The 19,520-nt window shown below is 35.9% G+C and overlaps 1 protein-coding gene across 1 annotated transcript in view; it reads left to right on the top strand.

Annotated features, from left to right (window-relative positions):
* The window catches only part of Stk38l (serine/threonine kinase 38 like), a 76,557-nt gene that overhangs the window by 24,991 nt on the left and 32,046 nt on the right, over window positions 1–19,520 (top strand). The window contains 1 exon segment of the mRNA XM_053743394.1: window positions 8,019–8,053. The gene's annotated coding sequence lies outside the window, so the exon portion shown is untranslated.

Here is a 19,520-nt window from a genome sequence, read left to right on the forward strand (position 1 = left end):
GTATTTATCTTTTTTTTTTTTCTCAAGGGTGGAGATTTTCTACTCTGCTGATCCCCGTGGATCAATTTTGATTTGTTTCATGGAGCAAGATCAAGCTTAGAAGTTGAGTGGAGTGGGCCTGGATTAGGAGTCTTCTGGTAGCTTGATTTCTAAATGTGTTACCTTAGGTAAATCTAGTTAGCTTTCTGAGCCTCAGATTTTTAACGTTAAAATAATGATGATAATACCTGTCTGCCTGCCTCACGTGGTTTGGGAGGAGTAGGTACTGAATGGTAGGGAAGAGTCCTGAGCTGTTGAGTCTTTGATTATTTGAAGATACATATCTCCCTTGAGCCCCAGTGTTTTCTGCAGAATGGCAGTAACATTATGTACGTGAGGATCAAAATCAAATGAGATAATGTGTATCAAGTATTAAGCATATTGCCTGGCACACAATTAATGTTTGGTTAATTATTATTAATTATGTATTGTTATTGTCAGTAACATTTGAAATGCTATTAAATTTTAATAAAGTTTGGAATAGAAATGATCAGATTTCCAGGTTTTGATGTTTGGTATACCACAGCTTTACTGCTGAGAAAAATCTAGAAATATAAGAAGTTAAAGATAGGCAGTTTTCTTTTTTCTTCCTTTTTTTAGCTGTAGGTACACACAGTGCCTTTATTTATTTATTGACTTACTTATTTCTATGTGGTGCTGAGATCGAACCCAGTGCCTCACATGCGCTAGGCAAGTGCTCTACCACTGAGCCACAACCCCAACCCAGGCAGTTTCTAATTTTCTAATAGATACTATTGTTTCATGCTGTGGTTTCAGTGTTACCTTGAAAGATGGGGGGCAGGCAGGTTAATTATAATAGAATACCTAAAATCTGCATTTCTAAAATATTTATACTTTGGAGGAGTTTATTACCTTTATTGTGTATTCATAGTTACATACTCATTTAACTGTCTTTTCTCTATTCCCAAATCCAAGAAAATGTTGTAAGAGGAGCTCAGAAATCTCCGCTATTTCTCCTGTGATTCAAGCCCTAATCGTATCCTGCTGGACCATTTTAGTTTATCTCACAACTACTAGGTAACCTCCTTTCCTTTCTTCCCCCACTTTCTCTGTTCTTCAGACTTTGAGTAAACATCTAATCTATTTTTCTGCATCAGCAATTTATCTAAAAATGTAAATTGTATCACATCATTTCCAGGCTTAAATTCACTAAAATGGCTTCTTTATCACTTTTCAAGATCTATTCAAATTCCTTGCATCACATTCATGTCCTTCTCAAACTGGTCTCAACTTTCCTATCTAGTCCCATCTCCTGCCACATTCTCTCTCCCTCCTGCATATAAAACTATTTACAGTTTCTGCTTTCATACATTATGAAGGCCTTTTGGTATTTTCAACTCCATCATCCCTATCATCATGCTTACATTTTGTTGTCATTTGTTTATACATCTGTCTTCCATGATTACATTGGATTGTGAAGGCTGAGATTCAGCATCATTTAACTTTGTTTTATACCCACATGTTATACTCCCTGGCATATAGCATGCATTCTCTAAATGTTTGTGAAATAAATAAATGAGGGATTAAAGATACTCCCATATGTTTAGTGTATGATTAGTAACGCATTTCTTAAGTATAATATACATTTACAAATCCAACAATCATATTATGGCTAAAAGGGGGCTTATATATCTTACCCAGCCTTTTTATTTTTTCAGTGGATAAACTCAGAACCAAAGAGACTGAGTAACTTAGATAAGGGCACATGGTTGTCTGGTGGTAGCATAGGGACTAACTTTGACCCAACTGTGTGATCCCCTTGCCATAGATAAACCTAACAAATAGAAATGAAGGCAAGACTTTTAATGTGATGAAAGTTAAGTCATTTATTTTAGATTTGGTCTTTAAAAAAAAAAAAAACCTTTATTTTGGAAAAATTTAAATGAATACAAAAGTAAATAGAAAAGTATAATATATGCCCACACACCTACTCTCTTATTTTTTGTAGCAAATTCTTGATGTTATATTATTTCATCTGGCAATATTTTAGTGTGTATAGGATATATTATTAGTTATCCAAATATAATTCCCTCTGGTATTCTGCATAGTCATAATACTTCTATGTGTAAAGTTCAGTAGATTTAAAAAATGTTTACCCAGCCAGGCTTCATGATACAGACCTGTAATCTCAGCTACTCAGGAGGCTGAGGCAGGAGGATAGCAAATTCAAAGCCAGTTTGGATGATTTAGTTGAGACCCTATCTCAAAATAAAATTTCAAAAGGCCTGGGGATATAGCTCAGTGGATGAGCACTTATGTGAGGCCCTGGGTTCAATCTAGCACCACAATAAGTAAAATAAGAATAAAATTTAAAAATCTAGGGGCTGGGGAGATAGCTCAGTCGGTAGAGTGCTTGCCTTATAAGCATAAGACCCTGGGTTCGATCCCCAGCACCCAAAAAAAAAAAAAAAAAAAAAAAAAAATTTATAAAATAAAAAAAGAACCTTTAAAATTCCTTAAAATCTTTGTTATTTTTAATTTCTTAAAATGACATTATAAGTTTATAATTAAAAATTTAATTATGAATTATACACATACATTAATTAGATTAAAATATAAAGGACATTCATGTGTCCACTGCACAACTTTATCAAGTATTGCTATTTTACCATGTTTGCCTTGGTTTTCATTTAAGTAACAGGACCTTACAGGTAGATTTGAGATGCCTTGGTAATCCTTTTCTTTTCTCCCCTTCCAGAAATAATTAGTATCCTGAATGTAGAATTTTTATTATTTCAACACAGGTATATCCTTAGATTGAATAGTGCCTTGTCTTCTATAAAGCAGTTTTATCTTTCATTTTATCTTCACAACTTTTGAAGTTATTTAGGGAACTAAATAACAGTATTTATTCGACTTCTAAAAATACACAACCCACCATATTCTCTGGTTCACTTAATATAAAGCTATAATGTATGATGTATAGTGTTTTATAAATTATTTACAATGTATTTCATTAGAAGAATCCTGAGGCATGTGTGTGAAACCTACACACTTGCTGTGTTCTGTTTTAAGTACCAGTAACAACCTTTAAAAATTTTAGACAAAGAAAGAAGACAAGAAGGAACCTCAGAGGGTTAAATAGTCTTTATTTCCTGGTTTTAGGGAAACTGCCTTAAAACCAACTCACAGATAAATTTTCTGTGCATTTGCAAAGAAAATACTTGAAGAAGGAATAGCTGTCTAGCCTCCTGAGTCATGTTTTCTGCAACGTCAGATGGGCAGAGAAGTAGTGGAGATGTACTGCCTTGCATTTATCTAGTAATGTTTTAAAAAGTAAATGACTACCCTGATTTGAACATTACATAATATATACATATATCAAAACATTACATGATATCTCATTAATATGCACAATTTTTATGTCAATTAAAAGAATAAATTTTAAAAAATTAAATAACTGTAGAGTTTGCATATAATTTAAATTTTTAAAAGCAAGTTTCTACCCCAGTTCTTCCTGAGCAATTTCCCCAGCTATGTTTAGCATTAGTTTTTGCTCCTTGGAAGGAGACATAGTGCTCATCCTGTTTATTCAACTTAAAAAAAATAATAATTTTTTCCTTTATTTTTTTATTTTTTAAACAGACCTAGTGCCTGTAAAAATTTCTGAGTCAGTAATTTTGGAAAGAACTACCTCCTTCCACAAATAAATGAGCCCACATACTAAGTCTTCTGAGTGAATCAGTAAATTTCCATGATGTCAGGAAACTGGGTGCAGTTTCTGTGGAGTAGGGACTTTTCAGGTCATGTATGAATAGAGCAGGATCAGGTTCCAGTGTGGAATAGCCTATGAGCCACAAAGTGTTAATGTAATTAATAAATTAATGGGAGTTTCCCATTAATTAATCTAGTGGTGACCACAGTTTATGGGTATGCACTAGCATACTCAGCTGCTGCAAGAACAATGAGAGGTGCTTGCTTATAAGATCTCTGTGCTTTGTTTAGGGTACTGTTAGTAGAGCATAGCTTTGCTATATTATACAAATTTCATGGGTTTCTAAATAGCTGTCACTAAATTTCCGATAACCTCAAGCATTTAGTTAAGCTAGGACTGAGCTACCTGATTTATTACTTTTTCTGGAGCATTTGTAGCCCTCACTGATATTTTGATTCTAAAGCCCTGCTTATAGCAGAAAGGCCCACCCAGCTGATTGTTTTTGTACTAATTGTTTATATGGGGCTAACCTTACTTTATTTCAACAACATGATGACCTCTTAGAGTGCTCATATTATATCTTATTCTCCAGGTCCCTTTCTGCTAGCATAGTGTGCAGTACATGACAGATGCTATGGTGTAATTATTTGGTTAGCCTTTCCTAAAGCCAGTGGAACTATCAGTTTCACTAGTTTTTCTAACTTTTTATATCTCTGGTCATCCTGAAAACCTAAATGTCTTGTAAACACCACCGAATAGGGTTTTTAATATCTTGTTTTCTATAATCGATAATAAGATACTGTCATGCAACTTTTTTTAAAGGAACTGTAATAAACTGTAACCTTCAATTTGGATGCTTGTCCCCCTGGTGACAGGATATTTTTGCAAATCAATTTAAGGTTAAGACTGAGATTGGGATAGTTTAAACCATGCTTTTTCTCTTTTCAAAAGACAGTACCAGCTGGGCTTTGTGGCACATGCTTGTAATCCCAGCTACTCAGGAGACTGATTGAAAATCAAGGTCAGCCAGGGCAATTTAGACCCTGTTTCAAAATAAAAAATGGGGATGCAGCTCAGTGGTAGAATGCTGCCGGTCCAATCCCCAGTGTACCCAGACAAGAAAAGAAAAAAAATGTTACCAAATAAAAATGCCAAAAGTATTTAAAAATTTAATTTATAGCAGATTCTAAAATTCAAATGAATTTTGGGGGGAGCTAGGAGGGGAGGGTCTTCCCAACCAGATGTCAAAATATAGCTATGAAAATAGTTTGGTTTAGCTGTGTTGATAAATGGATAATCTTGATGGAACACACAGTAGTCTCAAAATGGACTGTTTCAAATGAAAAAGGTAAGTTGCTTATACTCAAGCTTCTAAATCTTAGGATACTTTTTTCCTCTTAGTTTAAAATTTTTTTTCAATATTTTTAAGTATGACTCTAGTTTTATGAAACCTTGGGGGGGGGTGTTTTTCCCCCAATTTTATAATGGAAAAAGAGAAAATTAAGGTTTATTATAAAGAACTTAGCAAAATGCATGGAAAGTTTAAGAACTTTTGGTTATATAATGAAAAGAAAAATCAAAGATACTTCAAAGAAGGTACAGGTTTCAGCTTTTTTTGTTGTACTTGCTGGGAGAATTTGGGCAAGTTGCTGCAGTGAACTTTTTCATTTTTATGGAAAGTATGAAAAAAGTAAATTTGAATTTCAGTGGGAGAAAATTAGGTTAGGTGTAAGTACTTTCTGACTATAAGCTGCCACAAAGATAAATAAGAGGGACTCTCTTGTCACTACTAGTAGACAGTAGCAGAGCAACTTTCCCTTTTTGGCCTTCTGAGGCTATTTCAGGGCTCCTGGGAACCCATCTAGATGCAGTCCCAGACCTGGACTTCACCCCTAACTCCCAGTTGATGGCATCTTTGCGGGATTCTGCCTGATTAATCTTCCTGCTCAAATGGTAAAGCATTCTAAGGCATTCTAATACTTCTCCCCTGTTTCCTAGGTAAGTCAGTGAGGACATCATGCACAGACAATATATACTTTAAAAATCTGAAATAATTGCAGATTCCTGACAGAGATTATAAGTCCTTTACAAAGTTTTTAGAGCTGTTTGTGCAAGAAGACAGATTGGGAAAAGGAGTAACACAACCTTGTCCTTGTTAGGAGAGAGAAATTAATCCTTTAAGTTTTTTAAAACCACGAATTATACAGTCATGTAAGATGTACCAAAAATAAATAAGGTGATTCTCTGTAGTTGCCTTTAGGAAATTACAGGTTTATTTTTGGCCTTGGCTTTGTTTAACTGAGTGAATCTGGTTATATTATAAAGAGTGTGCCTGGTGGTTATAGTAGCTTTCCAGTCAGGAAGGGTTCATATCCCAGCTCTGCCACTTTCTTGTTCAGAAGCCGCTGGCAAGTAAAATGGAATAGTAGTACCTACTTCATGTGGTCATGAAGATTGAGATAATGCACATAGTACTGTTTGGCATAGACAAAATGTTTAATAAATGGTTCATCATTCTTCCTTTCTTACTTTTTTTTTTTATCTTCTTTCTTATACCCTCAGCCCCAAGAATGATAGTGCTTAATCGATTTCCAAAGAATTATGATCAAAGCTGGAAAATTTTCTTTTGAAAAGAAAATTGTCATTATTTTAACAAAGGATTTATATATGCTGATCCAATAAAGTTTTCACATCACATCTGAATAACAGAAAATCTGAATTTGGAAATCTATTTCTACTTACATTCTCAACCTTTGAGTTGTATGGTAGTAGTATTGATTTATCAGAAAGTACCTGTTCTAAAGTAATAACTATAGTTCCTACATGAGCTAAAATATTCTCTTTTTACTTAGACTGTATAAATTGAAGTTACTTAAATATTGGCATTATGGAATGATTTTGGTCATTTAAAAAGAACTGAATCCTATTGTTGAAATATGGTCTGAATCTCTTAAAAATAAATGAATTTTTTAATGCAGAAGTGGACAAAAGACAAATCAGGCAGGCTTATAAGAGAATAAATACTTATTTAAAATCATAAAAATATGCTTAACTCATTTAGATAAAGAACTGTATAAAAGTAAGGTGTTCTGGTTTTTTGAGTATTTTGGATTTTTGGTGGTCCTGGGAAACTAAATCCAGGACCTTGCTCATGGAGACAAAGATGTTCTTTTTAACTTCTTAGACCGGCAAAGTTTAAAATGGTGGGCATTGTCCAGGATTGACTCTGTCATTTAACTATATATGGTCAATTGGTACTCTCTCTGTAGTATGTGTCAGATTTTTAAATGTGAATGTCCTTTGACTCAGTAATTGTACATCTGGAAGAGTATAAGGAAATAATAATAATAATAAAAAGGGTACAAAATCTGTGATCCAGTATGTTCACTGAAGCATTGCTATAAATATACCCCCCTTGGTGGAAACCATCTGAACATCTGTTAGTGGATGTTGGCATAAAACCCATGGAAGGTGCAGCATGCTATGGTGGTTTAATTTCAGAGACCCTTAAAATCAAATCCTGGCTCTACTACATCTAACTGTATGATTTATTTTTTCACTTTAAAAAATTGTATTTATCTAGTTGTACATGACAATAGAATGCATTTATACATTTTGATAAATCATACATAAATAGAGTATAATTTCTCATTTTCTGATTGTACAAATTGTAGCGTCACATCAGTCGTGCAGTCATATATATGCATGAGGTAATAATGTCTGTTTCACTCTACTGTCCTTCCTACCCCTATACCCTTTTCCCTCCCTCCACTCCCCTCTACGTAATATAAAGTACTTCTATTCTTCCCTAGCCACCCCCCTTTTGTTGTGAATTAACATCCACATATCAGAGAAAACATTTGGCCTTTGGTATTTTGGTTTGGCTTATGGATGGAGTTGGAGAATATCATGCTAAGAATAAGCCAAACACAAAATGACTTATTATATGTTAGAAAATATTACTGTGTGTTGCCTAAAAAGGATGAAGTGGTTCTACTTGTATTAATATCAGAGGGTATCTACAAGGTCATAAGGGAAAAAGCAAATTACAGAATAGCTTATTTGAGCCCGTTAATAAAACTGTTATGTATGTTTATCTATATATTAGTTTTATAAGAGCATAGCAACAGTTAATGTTTAATGAACATTTGATTGAGTCTCAGGCATGTTTCTGAGTACTTAGACATATCAGTCGCTTTATTAAAATTAGCTAACATTTCAAGTGCTTGGAACAATGCCTACACATTATACTCAATAAACAATAGTTATTAATTTTCACATGCTATCATTCTTTATTTTTTAGATAAGGACATGACACCCTGAGAGTTCTCACAGTTGGTAAGTGACAGAACCAGAATTTAAATCAAGGCTGTCTAACTCCAGTCTCTCACTTAGCAGTTAAAACTGAATATTATGGAAGATAGGATCATGGGGTCACTTTCACTTTGCAATGCTTGTATGTCTGGATATTTTCACATGAAACATTTTACTTTTATATTTTAGAAATCTCTTTTTTCCAAATAAGTATGGCAATTCCAGAGATCTGAATATAGGTACACTTAGTTTTACCTTTATGCTTAGATGTCTTGGTCAAAGAGTGCCCATGTCTCCATACAGTGCATAAGATTTTAAAAACCCCTCTTGGGCCACCCTTTTTTAACAAGGTAATTATAGACAGAGGTAGGGTCCCAAGCTGAATTCACATCACTTAATGTAACCAGCTTTCATATTCAAAATGACTTTCAGGAAACCTGTAGTCATATTTTGATTTCCAGAAAGTTTGGGGTAAAATGTCACTCTTCAGTTATCTGAACAAGGATACAGAAAACAATTATTTCATCCTCATATCTGTAAACATAAGGTAGGAGGAAGTAGTGACTTAGTGTTAGTCTTGGAAATCTACCTTAGATCTAATAGATACTGGAACCCAGAACACAGCCCTTGGATAGTGGTGGTCTAAGATCTAGCCATTCGCAGGCAGGGTAGTACAGTATTTTAGAGACACTACTGCACTATGCCCTCTCCAGCCATGGTGGAAGCTCCACCTGAGGGTCAAGTAACCTATTCTAGTCCAACCTTTTCCATCAAATATCTAAGTGTTTATGGGTTTCATCTCTATAAATTGAGAGAAATGGACTACATAACCTGGTCTCTGTCACTTAATGGCAGTTGTTAGTTTCTATATCATTTAAAGATGACCTACTTCTATAATGACAATTGACTTCAAATTCCATGATTCTAACAGTTTTGTCCCATGGTGAATTAAATTTGCCATTTTAGACCTGCAGTAGAGTCTAGAAAAATGCAAAACAGAATTGAACGCATAAAGTGATTTATGGTAGGGTTTGCCAGAGTCCTTAGTTGAATTACAGGATATCCTTGATGACAACCAGCTATACAATTTACTTTTTTATTCCATTTTAGGTGTTTTTTTTCTTCCTATATTTGTTTTCCAAATAATCCAGAATTGTATTCTAAGGATCACAAACCACCAAAGTGACATGATCCTGTTCAGTGCTTAGGTGATAGGTTTTTCAGTTATTAATGGTCTTTGGCAATTAAAATTTTTTTTTCTGTCTTGAAGTTTTTCGTGTCTGGTGTCTTAATGAGGTGGATACCCTCTGGATTTTCTCAGGGTTGCAGAAGTCAAGTGATCTGAGTGTTTAACATAATATCGGAGAATGATGAGTCATATGGTATATCTCCTATTATTTGGAAGCAGTTTTCTTTGGTCACTTGTGATGGTCAAAAAAGTCTCTTGGGAGAGTTTAAATGACTCAAAATAACTCAAAGTAACCCATTGCTACTTAGCTCTTAAAACTATAAACTTGATGATATCATGTTCTAATTTTAGTCTTATCTAATTTTTGCTTCCCCTCCCCAAAGGCCTGCTGCTTCTGGCTCTTAAGTTGTTAACTTAGTTTGATCTCTTTCAGGGAGTAGTTTTCATTTAAAAGGAAGAGCAAACAACATGACACAAAATTTTAAAATTAAAGTTAAGAAATTAGTACGATTGAGAAATGCACACAAGTGTCTTCCAAAGTTAGTCAATGATGTAGAAGCTTTGAATGAATGGGAAATTAAAATATGACTTTATACTTGAAATTAATATCATGTGTTTACTTGAGAAATGTATGTTTTATATCCTGACTTCTATGCAAATGCTGTCTGTCCCTCCCTGTCTTTCTTATTAGAAGTTTACTTTTAAGAAAATGAAAAGCAAGTGTTAAGATGACCAAACTTTTTATAGTCTGGCCACTGGGTGATTCATCCCTCCCGGCTGCTTCCCAAGCTTGCTCCTCCCTTCCCTTTACCAGGATGTCACACCACCTCTCACCACTCTTCGTTTTCCTGCCTTGTCCATTCATTGGTTGTTCTCAGGTCACACCAGCCTTCACCTTTTAGTACCAAATCTGCATTTTGGACTGTACTGGTGTTTGAATTAAACATTAGTTTTCTTAAAAGAGGAAGAGGGAGTAAGAGGGGTTGGGCAACTTCTTTAATTCTAGAATGTTCATTTTTTTCCTCTTTGCATGCTTTGGAAGAGGGTTTCTCTTGCCTAAATGAGATTTGAAGGTGATTGAGCTAAGTTTTGTGCTGCCCTACTTTTTGGTTTTCATATGGGCCTTTCAAATCTTCAGGAGAGTAGAGAGCCATTATATATATGTACAGATGCAAGCCACTATGAAACTATTTCCTAAAAGGTGTCTAAAATATTATTGAAAATTTTTCTGCAAAATTTCTCGCATTAATCTTGTTTGTCTTTAGTTTTTCCTTGACATCCAACTCTTGCCACTCTGCATAATCCTCCACTAAACCATCACTAAGAATTTGGTTCATAGGAAAAATCCAAGTATACTGTAAACCTACCTGTGTGTGCTGAAGAGTACAAGTTGATTCCTTTTTACCACCCCACCTCCGGCACCCTCACTCCATCCATCACTCTTAGTTTTTGTTTTGTTTTGTTTTGTTTTGTTTTTTCTTGATTGTAAAAGTGGTTGTTTGCTCATCATGAGAATGTGGGAAAATTAAAAAAATCATGAAGGACAAAATTTAAACTATCAGTAATTTCTCACTCTAAACCCCACTTTTAGGTAGTTGAGATTATCTTGTCCCTAAGGATAGACCATCGAATCCTGCTTATTTACTAGCAATAATTGTCATGTTGTTAATTTTTGCCAGTGGAGGGTGGGGGGGGGTGGGATTTCTTCTTCATTTCAGCATCTTTAGGCTGTCTTCATTCCATTTTACCTAATTTCAAACAACTTGGGTTGTTTTAAGTGGTTTGGTGGTTATTTTAAATACTGCTTTAATTTAGAAAAGACAACTCCATACAAATCTTTGCTGCAATTTTGCGTATTTCCTTAGGATAAAGTCCTAAAGGTAGAATTATGTCAGAGGAGAAAACTTATTTTTTGGTTCTTGACAGAAAAAGTTATGTTCTACCATTTCACACAAGCATGATAATGCCCTAGAAAGGTGTCTAATGACAGAGGGACCCCAGCTAGAGAACTTTTCCCCGAGTTGTGGCTACTTTGATATAGGGAACATACTGTATTCTTTTAATGTTTCCATGTCTTTAATTTACTAGTAAAATTGAAATTTTTTCATATATCCTTAAGCTCTTTTTATGTATTTATTTATTGTTAATCAGTTATTTACTCACTTATTATTTGGATCTTTATTGTCTCTTTACAGCTTTGATATTTAAAAAAATCTATGTATGAACTTTACATATAATAAGAAATTTTTTTATTGTATACTAGTATGCGTATGTAAAATACACTGTTATTAGTTTTTTTCCCCCAAATTGAATCTTGTTTGATACATATAATGTATTTCAAATTTTTGTGTAAGGATACCTAACTATTTTTCATTGTGATGATTTCAAGGAAGTTCTTTCACTTTCAAGTATCCAACATTTATTCATATACTTAATTGTTTTTTGTAATGGGGATTGAGCTCAGGGGTACTTAACCACTGAGCCACATCCCCAGCCCTTTTTTTATATTTTAGTTAGAGACAGAGTCTTGCTGAGTTGCTGAGGCTAGCTTTGAACTAGTGATTCTCTTCCCTCAGCCTCCCAAGCCACTGGGGTTACAGGCATATACCACCACCTCCAGTTTCTTATAATTTTTTGACATTTAATTTCTTTTTATTTTCTTTCCTTCCTCTTTCCCTCCCTTCCATCTAACCATTTATCTTTATGTTTACCTTTTTGAACCATTTGGAGTTTATTTTTCCTTTTAGAGTGAAGTGAACATCTGTCTTGATTTTTTTCTTCCCAAATAGATGTCCAGTTGTTTTAATACCATTCATTGAATAATTCTTCCCTTTCTCTCACAGTCTATGATTAGGTTTCCTCATAAAAAGTCAACACCTTTAAAAATCAAGGTTATTCTATTTTTTTTTTTTTTTTGGTACCAGGAATTGAACTGAGGGGCCCTTAACCACTGCCACATCTCCAGCCCTTTTCTATATTTTATTTAGTGACAGGATCTTGCTGAGTTGCTTAGGGCCTCGCTAAGTTGCTGAGGCTGACCTTGAATTCATGCTACTCCTGCCTCAGCCTCTCAGGGTACTGGGATTATAGGCGGGCACCACCACACCTGGTTCAAGGTTATTCTTAACATAGTTAAGATGTTGTTCTCCATCTCTTCCTCCTTGCTACTTTTGTGAATAGGGTTATAGGGTTATTTTTCCCTTTCCAAATGTCATCTTTTAAAATTAACATTTTCAAGCATAAATTTTAAATTTTACTTATTTTGGGGCATACTGGGGATTGAACCCAGGGGTGCTTTACTACTGAGCTATATCCCCATTCCTTTTTATTTTGAAACAGGGTCTTGTCAAGTTGCTGAGGTTGACTTTGAACTTGCGCTTGCCTCAGTGTTCCAGGATTATAGGCATGTGCTACTTTATCCAGTTTAATTTTATTCTTAAAAAATAATTAGTCTTAATTTCCACTGACCATATTATTTAAAACAGATAAAATTTAGAAGAAAGTTCACAGTGTTGAGATGTTGTAAGCCCAGGGAAGCATGGCTTAGCTGACAAGGCAAAGCGAAGGATAGTTCTTTTGGGTATATTAGATATCTATTCTTTGTTCGTGTCATTCATCCAAACTCCTAGTACAGAGCCATAAATCTGGTATCTTATAATTCTCAAGAACATCGTAATCTTTTTCTCTGACACATGCTCTCTGAAGGTTTCCTTAGGCTGTTAAATTCATGTCTATAGATTCTATAAATGTCTAAATATAAAAATCATACACATGAATAAAATAAAGATATCTTAAATTACATGTGCCTTCTAAATTAATGCTTTTCCCCCTGTTGTATTGTTGTTTTACCTTTTAGTAATTCCTCCTTTACAAGCAACATTGAGATACTCACTCTGGACCCTCTCACCCTTCAATCCAGTTTTTCTGCTACCGTCTTAATTTAGGCCTTCATTACTCTGTACTAAACCAAGCATTCTGAAATGCTGATTAGCAGCAGGCAGGTAGTAAAATGAGTGAAGGAAATGCAAAGGAGAAAATTGGACCCTGGTGGGATACAATAGTTTGAAGAAGCCCACTGTTTATGGCTTCAGTTATCTTTCTAGCTGAATAGATATGTAAAAATCAGAACTGTCAACAATGATGTTTTCATGTGAAATCTTTCAATTTCCAAATCACAGCACAAGCCAAACAAAACATGACTGCAAACAACCAGTTTGTAAGCTCTAACTACTCATTATTGAGGCCTTTTAACCTGGCTTACACTCCTCTAGTCTAATCATTCCTAGCCTTTTTGCCATCCTTCCTCTCTTAGCATAATCCACACAGAGTGTAGATCAGATAAGATGTTAAGGCTGGTTGGGACTATTACATTAAAACAGTTAACTTCCTCAGAAAAGTTCTTGGTATTTGGGTAAACACTGTAACTGTCCTTAATTGACTGTTTTCATTTAATTAAAAGTCTAGAATAACTCCCACTATGGTCAGGGTAATTTTTTAACATGGCCAGAAAGATACCTTATCATACCCTTATCTGCATTTCTCTCCTGATCATCTGCTGTTTCAAACACATATACTCAGTCTGTTCTGTGTGTCTGTCTGTTTTGTGCCTTACTGCAGCACCTCCTCTGCTGTGTCCATCTGACTGGTCAACTCTTTCTATAGTCTTCTCCCCCACAAGATTAAGTTCAAGCATCGCCTTCTATTATTAAACCTTTGCCTACGCTTTCTCTTAAAGAGCTGATTTCTTCTTGCTTTGTGTCCCCAAAAGGTTGTGAATTCCCTAAGGGCAGAAATTATGTTTTCTCCATCTCATACTCTCAGTACTTTGCATAGTGCTGGCACATAGGATAGGTCTATATTGAACATTGGTTGTGATCCCGCCGTTTAACGGTGACAAGTTCTGCTCCCTCTAATGTTGAATTTTGAACACTAGAGAAGCACGCCAAGGCAAGCATATTAAGCAGGTTTTATTTAAGGGTAATAATACAGACTTCTCCCAGGAGCAAGAAGGGGGTCATGGCTGATGTTCTAAAGTCCCAAGAAGTGAGTGCACCCTACATCTTTTATAGGTTAAAGTCTCTTTTGTTTGAACAGTTCTCTCCCCGCTTATCTCTCCTTCCTGCCTACAGTGTCTAGGCCCAGTTTTGCATAAAGTGAGGAGCCATGGGCAGGGGGAGGGCCAAGGTGATTCAGCCAGGCAAGGGCCCAGGGGGCATTAATTAGCAGCTCCATGCTTGCAGTCCTTGATAAAGGCAGGTAAATTTGGTAATCAGTGAGTTCCGGAGATCCTTGACTTTCCATTCTTCCAGGGGCAGTCTTCACCTTCCAGAGGCAGATGGCTTCAGGGCTTCATTTCCTGGATTTGACCCTATCCCCTATTTCTACACTAACTACCTGTCCTTAATTCTGGCTTCAGTTGGAGTAATAAAAGTAAGTTAGTGACTGTGAATTTCTTGTCCTTCAAGCTCCTTCTCAAAGAATAAAGAGGCTCTGGCTGCTGTGTCATTAGGGACTCAGCATATACAGTGTCCAGTCTAAGGATTGGTAGCCCTGGGTATTGAAAGCAAATGAAGGAGGATACAGAAAGAAAATAGAGACAGCTCTGAAGGATATGGAAGATAACAACCCCCAGGAAAAAGAGGACTAACTACCCCCAGACAATGGGTCCTGGGGAGAGAAGGAAAACAATGGACTTCCGGACTTGCACCATTTCCCAGCGACCTTGGGCTTTGAACCTTAACAACTGCTCCCCCTGACTTGGGCTTTGAACTTGACCAACTATTCCCCCTGACTGCCCAGCGGAAGCATTCTGCTATGATTCAGGTCTCGCTCAAACTCTATAAAAATCAGACCCCTGTTGTGACCAGTTACCATTTTCTCTCCTGAAAATGTGTCCCTCCGAAGCTTAACTCTGCCCCTTAATAAAAGGCATTGCTGAACTGTCAAGGTCTGTCCCCATTTGGGTTATATTAGCTTCCAGATCTCAATGAATCAGCAGTGCTTTATTAAGCAACAGAGGGGCACATTTTCAAGAGGGAAAATGACGATGGGCTACAAGGGTCTGGGTTTTATAGGGTTTAGCATGGCCAGGTCATAGGAGGAATTTTGTTGGTTGCTGGTGGTGGACTCACTTCTGGCAGGGCTGGAGGGCAGGTAGGGGAATAGTTGTAGATAAGGGACATTCCCTGGGGCTTATTATACTGGGGACAGCTGGTTCAGCTATAGGTGGGGGCCAGGTCCTTCTGTCCCTTCAGTGCTCCCCCTATTTTCCATTCCTGCCTCCCCTCTGGCTGAGGCCTGGGCTGCTGTTTTATCCCATTGCAATGATAAAAGCTTCAGTTTACTACAGAAGTCTCCTCACACATGGCAGGAGAGTGGGTAGAACAATTGTAGATAAGGGACGGTCCCTGGGGCCTATTGTCCATATCCTTCAGACATTATGATTACAAGTAATGAATTTAGGAAGATTTTTTTATACTGCAAGGCAATGTAGTTAGTAGCATTAAGCGTACTCTGTCCCTCTGAAAGGTAGTATGTGAAAACTACCTTTCAGTTAAATGGTTTCTTTTACCAGTCAGGTAAGGCAGTTATTTTCCCCTTTTGGAAGTTTGATGGTAAGTGGTAGGAGACACCACATCTATTTATAGGTGGTCTAGGTGCCAGATTTGTTATCTCCTTTCCCCAGGCTTGATAAACTAAGGAATGTTGGGCTTAACTATTGGTAGTGTCTCCCTTAATGAATAGGGGAGTCTGGAGAAAACATGTGAACAGGAAATTCAAGGGCACCTAGTGTTGTTTTTATCATCCAGGAATTCTAGACTTGGAAATTGCATCCTGTTCTTTTTCTGGCTAAAGAAAGAACTTTAATAAAAGACAAAGAACAGTGTTAAATTCATTAGAGGAATGAATTTGCAATAAAACAAATGCCAGTTATCTAGATAGTACTATGAAATAATTTGAGCACTACACAGTTTTGTTGGGTTTAAAAAATTTTGGTTAAAAGGAAAATTTTTTTTCTTGTTTTTTTAAGCTAATCTCCAAAAAGGTACTATGTAATCAAGACTAAGGATGAAACACTGGCTTTTTCTGCGTATCTGTCTCCAAGTAAGGTTTGTTTCTGACAGTTATAACACAATATCAAATGATCCTATAGTGTTTAACCCAAGCGAGATTACTATGTATGAAATACATATGTAGTTTAAAATTTGTCAAATTCAAGTTGAGTTACATTATTTACAGAATGCTTACTGGGTGCTCAGTATGTTCCCCATATGCTTTCATTATAAAGATGAATAGGTACAGATTTTGCTCTGATTATTGGAGTAATATATATATATATATATATGTGTGTGTGTGTGTAACAAAAATGGAAGGAACATATTAATCATGATTAAATTAGATAGTGTCTTAAAGTAATTTTTCATTACTTGACATCTTCTGATTTTAGAGTAAAACTTACATTGTCTTATGATGGAAGAAACCCCATTTCTGTTTACTTTTATAAAGACATCAGGTTTATAAGTATTTACCTAAAATGACCTCATTTATTTTTGTACTGATAATGCAGACAATCTGTTGTTTGGAATTCCCTAACACTTTTTAGTGCTTCATAAAAATGTCTCTACAGGCTTTGTAAGGGACGGCGAGTAAAGAGTCCAAGGAGTTCCTGGAGAGGGGGCATCCTCAAGTCACGATTGGTGGGGTACATCATAGAAATTAATTTAAGGATACCACAATTAGAGGCAGATAGATTTATTTAGGAAAGCAGAGACATTGAAGGGAGAATGTGGGCCATCTCAAGAATAAGAGACATCTTTGGGGTTGTCAGGCTGTTCTTTTAAGGAAACTTGGTGAAGGGTGGGCATAGAAGAGTGTGGGGATGACCTTAATCTGTAGATCATTAGATAGTTCATGGTGATCTGGCAATTCTCAGGATCCTTACGTTGACATCTCCTCTGTGATCAGTAGATAACATTGGGAAAGTATGCTGTATCATAGGTTTTTTGGGAAAGTACCCTACATTGTAGATTTTGTATCTCCTTTTGTTCAGTCTATTCTAAAAAGACATACATTAGTGTGCAGAGCAGTTTTCATAAGTGGGTGGACTTCTAGTAACTTTAAGATCGTGAGTGAATATTTATAGATTTTTCAGAAATTTGGGAGTTATAGACTTAGGAGGGAACCCTGACTTGGGAGTAAAGGTATGTGGAACTTTATCATAAGAGTTGCAGATTAAAGTTATATTTCCTTGTCCTCCTTTTGTCTCCTTTCTAGCTATCTTTTATTTCTTTTCTATCTTACCTCAGTTTTGCTCAGTGATATGTCGGCCATCCTCTGATCCACACAGTCCTGCTACATTTTGGGAAACCCAGGTTAATATTGCCATTTCCTCCAGTAGTCAGGGGGCCCTGGGCAAGACAGTGATCGGTTCTTCTTTTTTTTTAACATTCAACCTTACCCTGATGCCATTAAATATTTAAATTGAACAACAGTTCCATTTGTTTGGATGCCATGCTTACCAAGCAGTCTTCTAAAAGCAGTCTTCAGATCCTAATGAAGGCTTTACATCTAGGTGTCTAGAGGAAAGAGTGCATTTGCAACAAGATGTTCCTCTTACTTGATTTCTTATTGTCTAAATCAGTAAATTGCTAGTCTGTCTTGTATATTAACCTTTTGTGAACTTGTTTAGGATAAAGTAGCTGCCAGAGTTAGTTTGCTCTGAGACATTGTCAGCTGAAGATTAGACCTTGCACCTTGGCAAACTGAGCAGGGCAGCCTGTTCTACAAGGCCTGTTGGCAGCCAGCCAGCCAGCTCCTTCCAAGGCCATATCTTGAGTTCATCATATAGCTTTTTTTTTTTTTCCCCGAGTTCCACAAGCATTACTTCTGAATCATATAACTCAATAATTGATGTGTTATTTCTTTGTACTTTCTTTAAGAAACTTTGTAAAAGGTTTTGTTTATTTTTCACTGTTAACTTTTTGAAAAGAATATATAAGCCTTGAACAATTATAGTTGAATCTTGACTGTTTTTTTCCTGCAGGCAAATCACTTTGAAAGTTCTCTTATCAGCTATTGATCTTCTGGACATTTCTCTTTTCATAAGTACCTGCCCACTAGAAGAAAGGCAGGGCAAATCAGAAAGCAGATCTTTAGGTATTGCTCTTGGTTTGTTGAGAAAAGTAATAGCACTTGCTTACTAAAGTTTTTGAAGAGCAGCGTCTATGAACCTTAATCTTATATGTCTAAAGAAAGTTCTCTGGAATACTACTGCAAATTATATACCTGTCTCCCTTTTGAGGATTTAGGATGCATGTTTGCATATTAAAGATGCTGGGAAGTCTTAGGATAAGGAACTTGTTTAACTTTGTGTAATCCGTGTTTCTTAAATTTACTTTAATTCCTGTATTTTCAGCCTGTCTTCTTCCTCTCATCACCATATTCCAACAACAAACATAATTTGGAAAATGTTTGCTATGTAACATCCCTGTTCCTCTTTTCCTTCCTTTGACTTTTCTACATCTGATCTTGAAACAGAGAACTAAGCCTAATGATTCTGAGATTTCTAAAAATGGTTTTGCGGCATTATCTTACAGAGCATTCAGCAAGAGTGGCTTAGTTCTTAAAAATCAAGTGGCCATGATAATTGTTGAGTTTATTTTTTAAAATTTTTTACTGCTTTAAAAATAGTACTCATTATTGTTAAATGATTTAACAAATTTTAAAAAGGCAATCTAGGTGCCTGAATTGATATCTTGAATTTATATTGTCAGATGCAATGCTGTTGTGGTGACTATTCAAAAATGCATCAGGGTTACAATGGAATACTATTCAGCCATAAAGAAGAAGAATATTATGGCATTTGCAAATAAATGGATGGAATTGGAGAATATCATGCTAAGTGAAATAAGCCAAGCCCAAAAAACCAAAGGCTGAATGTTTTCCCTGATAAGTGGAGAATGATATATAATGGGGGTGGGGGGTGGGGAATGATAGAGTAATGGGGGAACTTTAGAATATGTAGAAGGAAATGAGAGGGAGGGAGTATGAAAAATGGTGGAATGAGACAGACATCATTACCCTATGTATATGTATAATTACACGAATGGTATGAATCTACATTTTGTACAACCATAGAAACAAAATGATGTACCCCATTTGTGTACATGAATCAAAATGCAGTCTGTAAAAAATTACAAGCTAAGTAAAAATAATAATAAAAAGAAAAAAATGCATCAGGGAAAGTTCTTGCCCAGTGGTGCTTCTAGTTTAGAGAGATAAGTAAATGGAGTGATAAGCAGC

Source organism: Sciurus carolinensis, chromosome 4 (genome assembly GCF_902686445.1).
Source record: "Sciurus carolinensis chromosome 4, mSciCar1.2, whole genome shotgun sequence".
In the NCBI taxonomy this organism is placed as follows: domain Eukaryota; kingdom Metazoa; phylum Chordata; class Mammalia; order Rodentia; family Sciuridae; genus Sciurus; species Sciurus carolinensis.